Below are 13318 nucleotides of genomic sequence, written 5' to 3' on the forward strand. Positions count from 1 at the left end.
ATGATATTTTTAATGCGTAAAGAGGGTGGACCCTCCGTTTTTGTTAATTAGTTGTAAAACTCAGACATTGGCTGCCGTGGGAGAACCCTTCCAGCTTATAATACAGTTAAGTTTGTAAGGTGTTCCTGAGTTTCTGAATTACGTACAGTTGTTCAATCATTCCAGGGCTGGAAATCTTCTGTCAACTAAGGCACTGCATGCAGAATGAGTCAAAATAAGTTCAAGCAGTTTCACCGTCTCACAGTGTGCAGTTTGGAGTCCATTTGACAGTAAACGTCAGCAAATCACTAGCACGTTTATGACACAATTATCCAGCTTAGCAGTCTTTTAGTGACTGTAATGCAAATTCAGGTTAACAATGTTTATATTTCGAATGTATTCGCAGTTGCAAATGCGGACATCCCTCAGCTGCATAACGGATTGACGACAATGAAAATTTGGGCCGGACCGGGACTCAAACCCAGATATCTTGCTTGTCACGAGCAGCCACCTTACTATTGGGCTATCCGAGTACGACTCAATGCGAGGCACTCCGGTCTCAAACGTTTATACGGATTAAAGTATACATACTTAAAAGTTCTGATAATAGTAGAGGATGCTAGTTACTGAATCTATTTTGTAACAGGCGCATTATCAGCATGTCTAGATCGACTACAGCATTGCACTAGGACATTTAGTTCATATTTCATCCATGTGTTGACCATGAATTACTCTTTCCTGTATGCCTGGTTTTCATCAATTCACGGAATTCATCGTTCTGATACACTGTAGACAACATCGTATGCTCTGGACTGCAATATATCAAATTACGCAATACTGGGAGGTAACAGATCCACAAACGTGCATCGAATGAAAGTGACACTGTGATCTTGCATCACGAGCCACAATATGGGCTTTTACATCTCGTTTTTGAAATGGATCTATTATTCACCTGAAAACCAATACTAGAACGCGCTGATATTATATTTCACAACAGAGTCGTCGAAATCCACCAGCCGTTTATTTACATCCTCATGTAGATTGCATGATTCAGTGGAAAAAGTCACTCACAGCGAGGAAAAAATTGTTAAACGTTTGACACTGCTTGCTATCGCACTGTATTGAGCTTACGTGTAAAACGGTGAACCGATGTTGCAGTAGAAAACGGATATATGACTCTTAATTGCAATCGATTCAAATGTACAGTCACCAATGCCGTTCCACCGAAACTCTTAGCATGGCCATGAATTTTGAACAGTTTTCACGGACTGCCCCTACAGCTGTGATATAGTGAAGTATTGAGGATACTTCTGAATAATAACACACATCAGCTGCATTGTCCTGAATAACTGACACAAAATTCTACTTGATGTGATATTCTTCAGGGGAACGTCCAACAACTTTATCAATGAATGCCAAGCGAAACAACTGGTTGTGAAAGGTCCAGATGTGGACAAACACATTTTTGACTTGCTCAGTTTGTTAAGCTCTTTGGCTTGAATAAATCATACAGGTTTTCTGAAATTGTAATCGTTTGATGCACACATGCGCAACCTTCTGTAGCGGCACCACCATCTAGGATAGGGAAAATTAGTTTTGTGCGATATTTGGAGCATGAGTTACAGCCATGTGCGGGCCAGATTGCAGTAAGTTATGCATACCAGCAGTTGCAAAGGCAAACAGAGGCGACAGGGGCATAGAATTCCCAGAGGGGGAGCACACAGAAGTTCCCATGGCGAAGATAACAGGCAGAAGAGGGCCAATGGCAAACCTAAGTGTTATGCACATGTGACACAAAGTGGTGCATTAGCGAAATAGAGCCACACAGCTGAGTATAAATAGGTGTCATCTTCTAATGAGATTCATTCAAGTGCGGCAGCTCTCCTAGACGGAGGGGCATATCACACCACTGGGGTACGCTCAGCAACAGATGCGACGACAGCGTCCCCGTCCACGGCAGGTCGTTGGTTTGAGGCTGACGCAGAGTCTGCAGCCACCCAGGGCGGGCCACTCTTTGGCTCGTTACTGTGGGCAGTCGTCTCAGCTCCCGACACATGCCAGAGACTTACGAGGCGAGGGCCGCAGATTCAGACACTGGATCGCGGGCAGTCATTGCCGCTGCATTCTCAGCAACACCAGTGGGAACAAGCAGCAGCGAGCCAGCCTAGGGCTCCTAGCGGAGCAGCGCAGAGTCAACGGCGATGGTGGCCGCTGAGTTGGCTCCTGGCACAGCCATCCTGACGTAATCGGAACTCTGCAGCTGGCGTACAAGGCCGGCACAACACAGTGTTGCATTGCACAGGCTGCTGGGGTGCTTCCTCAGCATTGCGGGGCCCTGTGATGCAAACTGAGGTGAACAGAGCACTGTACTGGAAGCAAATAAATCGTTTGGAAAGTTCTCGCCGAGTTTCAATTCGCCATATTTGACGTGTGACACAACAACACTTCTACCAATTTTGGTACCATTGGGATATTTTTTTCCATGGATAATGCGGGAGCAAAGTTGTACAGCCAAGTCCCACAATCATTCTAGCTCTGCCCTGCTTGGATTTCCATGGTTTCACAACTCATTAGTACGACTTCGCTTGCTTACCTTCTGCCAACAGCAGCATACCTGTGTGATGGTTATTATAATAAGTTGGCAGTTTATGGCTTTAAGATGACATGAAAATATGTTCCACTTGTGCAGTTATTCATTTTACGTAGGCACCTCACACCAATATCCGCAATCGCCCATTGAGGAACAGGTAACATATGGGGGGGATAGGACATATCCAAGTTCTCCAGAGTTCCAGCTGTCACTTGTAGTACAGATTGTTTAGATAACATTGGTCCTTGCCTGAATTGTAATGCATGTTGAGCATGAACTTCTGAATTTTGCTGAGCATCGTAAAAATTCTTGTATAATTTCACATTTGTCAACTATAACAAAAAAAATCAGGGATCCAGTTATATATTATATCTCTGTCACTATGTAAAGTCCTTGCTGTAACTTCGTTCTTCAAATTTAAAAAAATTATAGAGGCAAGTATAGACTCCTCCTATCATATCTCCTCTTCTGACCGCCTCCATCTAGAGGAGAATATCTTTCTGCCAATATTTAAATTCATTTACACTTTTATTTCATAGTAATCTGGTAAAAATCTCTTTACTGACATGTTCAAAAATTGTTTCTGTTTGGGAAATTGCTTAGTTTGGTGACTCAGATATTACACGCCATCCGTTTGCTGTTACATTCACATTTGCATTTTTCACAAGTTCAACTGCGCAATCTAAATTTCGTGTCACGAAGTCTGTTTACTGTTTCTCTTTCTCTAATGCACATTCTTCCATTGCATTATACATCCTGTGGTCATGGTGTACTGTCATCAGCCTTTCTGTTCCCCAGCAATTATTCTGTACCTGAACATGAAGAAAAAAGGTAAAGGAACAGTTTTGTTTTACCAAGTCTGAGTTTGGAGTCTAATGGAAACTGGTCTCCTGATGAAGTATCTTTCTTTATTATGCTCTTGCTGTGGTTCCTGTAATGTTTCCCCTCTTCTGAACAAATAGCTTTTGGTACAACTGAGTACAAACATTAGCATTTCATTTCCCTCCTCTCTCTTTATTGTCAGAAACTAAAACTAAACAATGAACTGTGTTATCTGTGCTCGACTTCTTACACGTTGGTAAGGAGAGGTGAACTACAGAGCGGTACAGCAACTGTCTCAGAGGAAAGCTGGATGATAGCAGAAATGGTTATCGAAGAAGTTAACACAGTAAACAGATGATTTGCCCAATTTGTTATTCTTCAAGCGTACAGAGACTCATTGCAAGTAATACAGCAAGAAATTGAGTCAATCTCTCGATATCAACAAGGCACGGGCTCTCTGCACTACAGCATGAATGATGATGGAACTGGACTACGCGATGTCTGCATTGCATCACATGACGAAGAGGCTAATTATGAGTTGCTGTGTGGCTCCCGCCGGCCATCCTATCTCGTGGCGCAGAGAGTTCTCATATAATGAGGAGCCAAAGAAACTGGTACATCTGTCTAAAATCGTGTACGGGCCCTGCGAGCTCGCAGAAGTGCCGCAACACGACGTGGCATGAACTCGACTGATGTCTGAAGTAGTGCTGGATGGGAACTGACACCCTGAATCCCGCAGGGCTGTCCATAAATCCGTAAGAGTACGAGGGGACGGAGATCTCTTCTGAACAGCACGTTGAATGGCTTCCCAGATATGCTGAATTAGGTTCATGTCTGGGGAGTATGGTGAGTAGCGGAAGTGTTTGAACTCAGAAGAGTGTTCCTGAAGCCACTCTGTAGCAATTCCGGACGTATGGGGTGTCGCATTGCCCTGCTGGAATTGCCCAAGTCCGTCGGAAAGCACAATGGACATGAATGGACGCAGGTGATCAAACAGGATGCTTGCGTTCGTGTCACCTGTCAGAGTCGTGTCAGGGGTGCCATATCACTCCAACTGCACATGCCCCACACCATTACAGAGCTTCCACCAGCTTCAACAGTCTTCTGCTGACATGCAGGGTCCATGGATTAATGACGTTGTCTCCTTACTGGTACACGTCCATACGCTCTATACAATCTGAAACGAGACTCGTTCGATCACGCAATACGTTTCCAGTCATCAACAGTCCAATGTCGATGGGGCTAGGCAAGGCGTAAAGCTGTATGTTGTGCAGTCATCAAGGGTACACGAGAGGGCCTTCGGCTCCGAAAGCTCATATCGATGATGTTTCGTTGAAGGGTTCGCACGCTGACACTTGTTGATGGTCCAACATCGAAATCTTCAGCAATTTGCGGAAGGGTTGCACTTCTGTCCCGTTGAAGGATACTCTTCAGTCGTCGTTAGTCCCGTTCTGGAAGGATCTTTTTCTGGCCGCAGATTGGATGTTTTACCGAATTCCTGATATTCACGTTACAATGGTGAAATGGTCGTACGTGGCATTTCCCCGCTTTATCGCCACCTCGGAAATATGTGCTCCATCCCTCGTGTGCGGACTATAACACGACGTTCAAACTCGCTTATATCTTGATTAGCGGCCATTGTAGCAGCAGTTGCCGATCTAAAATCTGCGCCAGACACTTATTGTTTTATATAGGTCGTATTAGGTCTCTTTACATACCTCTGTATTTGAATAGCGTGCCTATACCAGGCCTATACCAGTTTCTTTGGTGAAATACTCAGCATTTCCTGGGTATGTATTTATTCCAGTCTTCTATTAGTCCATATCCTTTTTCCCCCTTCTCTCTCTTCATCTCCTCCTTCAGCTCCTCTCTGTCTGTCTCCTCCACTCCCAAAGTCTTTCCACATCCTTCACCCCCCTTCTCTACTCGTCATATCTCCTCCATCCCCATACATTGTCCACATCGTTCACACCCACTCTCTGCTCATCTCCTCCTGTCCCTCTCTCTGCCCATTTCATCTTCCCCTTTCCTCTGTCAATCGTTTCCCCACCCATCTGTCCATCTGCTCCTTTTCCTTTTGACCATCTCCTCCTTCTCCCCTCTAATTAGCTACTCCCCCGTTCTCTGTCAATCTCTTCCTCCCCCCTATCTCTGTATATCTCCTCCTGCCCTCTCTCTGTACATCTCCTCTTCCCTCCTCTTCCTATGCATCTCTTCCACTTTCCATTCTTTGTGCAACTCCTCCTCTTCCCTTTTCCTGGCCAATTCCCACGCCCCTATCTCTGTCCACCAATTCCTCTTCCCCTCGCCTCTGTCCATCTCCTTCTCCTCCTATCTGTGATTATCTCCTCCTTCTCTGGCACTGCCTGTCCATGTCTTCCCCCTCCATCTCTTTCCACGTTATCACGCTCATCCTAGTGGGAGGGTGGTCGTTATTACTCCTACAGTACTTCTTTCGAGGTTATAACTAATAACTGTACCAAATTTGATTCAAAACGTTCCTGGAATTTAAGATGACCTCTCTACCTGTGAATTCACCTACGTACACACATGTCGAATACATTTAACATAATTCACATGTATTTGTACACATGTTTCACCTTGATGGGGTGTGTCTGCTCTGACAGCAGTACTGCCATTGCGAGGTTCTCCTCACAGGTCTGCCACCCAGCAGCGCAGGCAGTAGAAGAAACGTCGCATTATCGTTGGTACAGCACCAGAACGCACCATCAGGACTGCCAAACAATACTTGCCACTCACCCAAATTGAGTTTTCTTGACACATGTGAGTGCTATGTACAGTTTTGACACTGAATCCGTTATTTGTGAGATTCGAAAGAGATCATCTATTTGGGACACTTTGTCTCAGGGCTAATCAAACTGCAAAATGAAAAAAACACTATGGCAATCATAAGCGTCATAAATGAAGCCCATTTCGAAGAATACACCCCTCTACATTATTACATGATTCCAACTACGTATAACAGTGCAATTTCCGTATACCGGCCAGTTGCAGAACGTGTAACTTACTGATTCTCAGTTTCCTCACATCCTGTTGCTGATGTTAAAAAAAAATGGTTCAAATGGCTCTGAGCACTATGGGACTTAGGGGCTCCCGAAAGGCTCAAAATCATGAAAAGTTCAATTTTTACTTTTTTGCGTTTTCTGAATCTGCAGACTATTACCTTTTAATAGATATATAATTTATTCAATTCCGAAGACTACAACTATTTTTAAATTTTTTTTGAAATGTGTTCTACATGGGCGTTACCCACTGTGGCGCTGTTAAACTGCTGTCAAATGGTGTTATTATTAACGTCCGTGTTCATCAGGTACATTTTAGTGATGTGAGATAAAGTATGTGTTGTGGCTAACCTGTGATGGTTCAATATATATCGCTGGTGTGATTGTCGATTGTTTCATGTTTATTTACTCTGTCGTTATCTCGAAAATATTCGTAATTAATTCTGTTTCTTGAGTCTCTGTTTTGTTGAAGTCTAATAATGAGTAAAAGTAAAGTTATTAGAAATCCTCTGAAGGCTTTTAAGAAAAGGAGAAATGTTGGAAAGCCAAAGGTATGTGTTATTACTGTAAACAATAAAGACGATAACCAAGTGAGTGAACCTAACCTCTCAAGTACACCTCAAGTGGGAAAGAAAATACTTCACAGAAGAAGCTTGGTTCAATGAGTGAAAACTATGAATGTTTTATGGGCGAATCGGATGTGAATGAAATATTTGATATGTCGGTTCTCAAAGGAATTTTTTCAAACTGTGTAAGATGTATTCATTGTAGTGAAGTTGGTCTGGAACTCTCCATAATAAAGCACGTAGGACTTGCTAGTGAAATACAACTGAAATGTGATAAGTGTTCATACATGACCACCTTTTGGAACAGTGTTGCAGTAACTGCAACTGAAGAAAATGGTAGCAAAATCTACGAACACAACAACGAGCGATGCTTGCTTTAGACAAGGAACGCCTTCGGGCTGCAGACAGGGCTGTAAAGAGTCTAGAAATACAGGCAAGAGTAAACAGGAGGAGGAACAAGAGGAAGCTGGAGGAGTAGTTTGCAGAGGATGAAGATAATACATCCTATGGACCTGGAATGCACTAAAAAGTTAATCCAATCTTTGTCGCTCGATTCCCAAAACTTTTATTTTCTCATACTAATTACATGTTTTCTAAGGATCTTCCAAACATATTTGTTTCAAACTTTCAGTAAATGTTACACAGTACCATCTGCATAATTTAACACAGCCTTTTTCCAAAAAACTGTATATTTTTGAATATATAAATAAAAAATTGCAAGAAAATGTTGTGAATTTTCATTACAATTGAAAAAAATCATCTTTAATAAATGAACTAAAATTTTGTAAAATCCCTGTGTTAAGTTGTAGCCCATATTCCAATAAATAATCTGTAAAAAGTTCAACTTCCTACCTCAAATACTTTGTGAGGGAAGATGTAATTTATAAGCGTTATTTTAACATTGCAAGTATAGGGCGTTCCGGAGCCCCTTAACAGCTATGGTCATCAGTCCCGTAGAACTTAGAACTACTTAAACCTAACTAACCTAAGGAAAGCACACAACACCCAGCCATCACGAGGCAGAGAAAATCCCTGACCCCGCCGGGAATCGAACCCGGGAACCCGGGCGTGGGAAGCGAGAACGCTACCGCACGACCACGAGATGCGGGCTGCTGATGTTCCACTCCAGTCACAAAAACCTTACAATTCAGACAATGCACATTAATACCTGGGATAATGATATCTTCCTCAAAAGCTACCTCCAGACCGAACTAGCAAAGCTATATTTCCTACTGTAGCAAGTGATGCAATTGTATCCGAGATGTCAGAAACAGTTGTATTATTTTAAGAAATGAGATGCGAATAAATGATGCAGGTTTCCTACGTTTTGTCCAGTACATTTATTTAGTATATTTAATTCGATTTTATTATACACTGGGGTTGACCAAAGTCATGGGATGGAGATATATACACATATAGATGGCGGTAGCATCGCGTGCAGGAGGTATAAAAGCGTAGTCTAATGGCCGAGCTTTAATTCGTACTCAGGTGATTCATGTGAAAAAGTTTCCGATGTGATTATGGCTGCACGACGAGAATTAACAGACTGAGCCGTGGCTGGCTGATGTTATGCTTTGCATTAAACCTTGGTTGCTGTTCTGTGATTAGTCTCCCGGAGTTATCGCGATTATGCTGTTATCCTCTCTCTCCGTGAGTCGCATCAGCAGCGTGTATCGATATTCGCAACCTTGTACTATCTTTGGCCTCGCCCATATAGTTTCCCACTGTGGCGTGTGTGGGCAATTGGTCGGTTTGGGTGGAGCAGCGAGGAAGTCTCCGTGGCGCGTGTCTGACCGGGAAGGTCCACGTGCGGTCGGGGTGTGAGGGGCTGTTCCCATTGCTACGAGGTCCGTGGCTCACCGATACCGGACACGAAATTTGAGTCTTTACTTAATCTACCAGCCAGCCCCCACTGTTCACATTGTGTCGTTTGAATTTCGTTGTGAGCTGCTGGGACATTCCCGCGAGCAACAGCGTGTGTTTCCAAGTTGGCGAAATTACAGCCGCCCTCATGTGGAATTTAGCTTAACTTGATTATTTTGAATTGAAGTGCACCAATGGAATCTTCTGCCTTGTGGCCGTTAACGTTCCGGTTACCTTCCCTGGCCGTTAACGTAAATTCAGGCAGTGTATTTTTCTCGTCACGTTGTGGCTGTCCAGAACGGCGTGTAATTTGACAGCTGAATGTGTAATTCGTTGTGGGCGCCGATACCCTCTGCGTTGTTCCATCGAACACCCTGTTGTGTGCTGGTCGGGTGGAGTGGAAGTTATCCTGTCGCTTCGTCTCTTGACTGTCTGTCAGTTGGGTTCCCGTCGGACTGAGAATTGTTGGGCCGACTGCCTCTCTCACCTAAGCGAGTGTTAATGTTTGAGTTCGAGGCCGATCTTTGAAAGCTTCTGAGCGCCGTTTCATGTGCTGCGGTTTCTTATTTGTCCTTGTTGTCTATGTATGGCTTCCAGCCGATTTTAAATTAAAGCTGTTTTATCCTTAAAGCGTCAGATTGTGTGGGCCTTCAGCCTGATTTAAAGAAATTTTAGGATAAGGGCTTCTCCCTCAAAATTTCAGATTCCTGATTTGAGCCTTAAGTTACTGGCCTTCAGCGGATTTTAAGTTAAAGTTCCAGAATGAGATTTTCACTCTGCAGCGGAGTGTGCGCTGATATGAAACTTCCTGACAGTTAAAACTGTGCGCCGGACCGAGACTCGAACTCGGGACCTTTGCATTTCGCGGGCAAGTGCTCTATCAACTGAGCTACCCAAGCACGACTCACGCCCCGACCTCATAGGTAGAGTTCGAGTCTCGGTCCGGCCCACAGTTTTAATCTTAAGTTGTTTTGCCCTTAGGGCGTGAGATTGTCTGGGTCTTCAGCCTAATTTTGAGAAATGTTTTAAGATAAGGCCTTCTGCCTTTTAAATTGAAATTCCTATTTTGAGTCTTAAGTTATTGGTCTCAGCCGATTTTAAATTAAAGTTATTTTGCCCTTGAGGCGTGAGATCGAATGGCACCTTTAGCCGGGAATTAAGTTCTAAAATTAATGTTTGGCTTGCTCTGTTTTTTATGTTTTCTTTACTCTTGTAACGTTTGTCAAATGAGTAATGTAGTATGTTCGAATGCAACTTACAATCACTCATTTTGGCCCCTTTCCACAAATTAGACTATCTGTCCTGTCGTGCGGGTATAGCAGGGGATGTCTCAGAGTTTGAGTGCGGAATGGTAGTTTGAATTTGACCCATGGGACATTCCATTTCGGAAATAGTTGGGAAATTCAGTATTCCGAGATCTGTAGTGTCAAGACTTTGCCGAGATCATCATGTTTCAGAGACTATCTCTCACCACGGACAACGCTGTAGCCGTCGGTCTTCACTTAACGACCGAGAGAAGCGGCGTTGGCGTGAAGTAACCCCAGATGTCAATGTGGGATGTAATACGAACGTATCCGCTAGGACCGAAATTTGACGTTAATGGACTATGGCAGCAGACGGCCGACGCGGGTGCCTTAGCTAACAGAACGACACCGCCTGCAGCACCTCTCCTGCGCTCGTGACTGTATCGGTTGGACGCTAGAGACCCAGAAACCGCGGCCTTGTCAGATGAGTCCCTTTTTCAGTTGGTAAGAGGCGTGGTAAGGTTCGAGTATGGCACAAACCCCACGAAGCCATGGACCCACGTTATGAACAAGGCACTGTGCAGCCTGTTGGTGCCTCTACAATGATTTGGGCCGTGGTTACATACAATGGACTGGGTCACTGACTGGAAACTGTTATGTTCGGCTGCTTAGAGACCCATTGCAGCCATTCAGAAGCTTCATGTTCCCCATCAAAGATGGAATTTTTGTTGACGATGTTGCGCAATGTCACCAGGATACAATTGTTCTAGACTGGTTTGAAGAACAGTTCGAGCAAATGATTTGCCCACCCAAATTGCCACGCGCGAATTCCACCGAACATTTATGGGACATAATCGAGAGGTCAGTTAGTGCACAAAATCCTGCGCCGGCAACACTTTCGCAATTATGGGCGACCATAGAGATGCAGCATGGCTCAATGTTTACCCAGGGGACTTCCAATAACTTGTTGAGTCCCTGCCATGTCCAACTGCTGCAGTACGTTGTGGAAAAGGATGTCCGACACTATATTAGGGGTAACCCATGACTTTCGTCATTTCAATGTAAACAACTTTTGAAACAAATACTAAAAATTCAGGTGTATGTATATATTACATTTACAATTAATACCGTAAATGTCACTGAAAACTACAAATATAACTGGCTACTGATTAATGTCACGAAATTCTTTTTTTCTAGCAAGATCCCTTTACTTAACCCAATAGTGTCCATTTTATTCAGATGTCTTAGCAGTTCTCCACTAACCCTGAAATTACATGGAAGTGAAAAATTTTTCGCTGTAATTTTCAAATCATTGTACAGTGTTGGAGGTATGTACCAGAGGTTTCTTGTTTTTCTGAATTCTCCTTTTATTTCCAAGTCGCACGCAAAGCACGGTTGCTAGATACTGAGCGCAGACTGAAGAAATGCCTCTGGCACTATTCAGCAACAAAAATCTTTGATCATTTTCGCAACCACATAATGTGTCTGGCAGATATCAGATCAAGTTTTACATCTAGCTTAAAATTATTTCTTTTGGACAACTCCTTCTACTCCACAGACGAGGTCTGTTTCAGAAATGACAAAAAAAAATGTACCTCTAAATGTAGTTGCATGTGTAGAACTAAAAACTTCAGTAATATTAATATTAGCACTTTTCGCGTGTGCATATATATCTTGTAATCTGACTTGTTCCACATCATATCGATAAAATAATCGGGAAAATGATATACGGAACATGACAGAACTAAAAGTAAACTAAAACTGAAAACTGGTTTTGTGCTAGAAGATGTACCAGCAGACTGGAGTGTTAGCGGCAGAGGTCCCTTAGTGTCCCATTGTGGTACGGACCTTACCTTCCATTAGTTCGCCGTTGCTTCCAGTTCATACTCTGTAAGCACTGCTTACCTTGCAACTTTTGAGTACATTCATCTGGATATAAGACTTCTTTCTCATTTCAAGATTTTTTTTTCCACGTAGTATTTCTTACAATCCTTACGGAGAGAATGTCGAAGCTTCTCTAGATGAGCTATTATAACCTAATTTTCTCACATATGTTGCTCTACTTTGCCGTAACATTCCCCATTGGGCGTGATTCTGTAAAATTCTCTATAGCATCCGTAGTAGACTACGTGGTCGAAAGTATCCTGACGATTATTATTGGGCAGTATTATCGGCTGTGTCCACCTTTACTTTTATGATACCTTGAACTCAAGAACGGGGCACTTTCAGGGAGATGTCCAAATGTTTGTGGCGGTATGACAGACCATTATTCCTCAAGAGTGAAAACCGAAGAAGATATATTGTACGTTCGGGTCTGGAGCGAAGTCGGCGCTGTAACTCGTCCCGGACCTATTCCATTTCGTTCATAACGGGATTCTGCGCATGCAGATCCATTTCAGGAATGTTATTGTCCACACATTTACGCCTCGCAGATGCTGCCTTACGCCAGGTTGCCTTGTCGTGCTGGTACAATGATCGTCGTCTTCAGACTGCACCTCAACTGTATGCAGTACATTTTTCTTCACATTCATCCACGTATGGTGCAATAATCACGAAAATCGCTCCGTCACCGCTAAATCATCGCCATAGCACTTCACACTTGGCTCCACACGTGACGGCAGGTAACGTTCTCCACGCACCCAAACACTCCCATCGTACAGCCAGAGGGTGCTGTGTGATTCATCATTCCAAATCACTCGTTACCTGATGTGTTGGCAAATGTGCCAACACCTTGTAGATAGAGGAGGCCGAAATGCACGCTATCTAACGCAGACGGGCGTGAATTCTGGAACAGGATAAGTAGTGAATGTTAATAAGAAAAGTATGCAGCTCCTCGAATACTTAACTTTTAATTCCTCATTGATTTACAACGTTCTTGATGAGACATTTCATACGATAACTATCAAACTATGTAAGGCTAATGGCGCCTTGCTAGGTCGTAGCCATTGACTTAGCTGAAGGCTATTCTAACTATCTGCTCGGCTAATGAGCGATGCTTCGTCCGTGTAGTCGCTAGCAAAGTCGTCCGTACAACTGGGGCGAGTGCTCGTCCGTATCTCGAGACCTGCCTTGTGGTGGCGCTCGGTCTGCGATCACACAGTGGCGACACGCGGGTCCGACATGTACTAAATGGACCGCGGCCGATTTAAAGCTACCACCTAGCAAGTGTGGTGTCTGGCGGTGACACCACATTACCAGTTGTCCTCTCGCCAATGGCGACATTCTTCACAC

This window comes from Schistocerca serialis, chromosome 9, assembly GCF_023864345.2.
Source record: "Schistocerca serialis cubense isolate TAMUIC-IGC-003099 chromosome 9, iqSchSeri2.2, whole genome shotgun sequence".
Lineage (NCBI taxonomy): Eukaryota > Metazoa > Arthropoda > Insecta > Orthoptera > Acrididae > Schistocerca > Schistocerca serialis.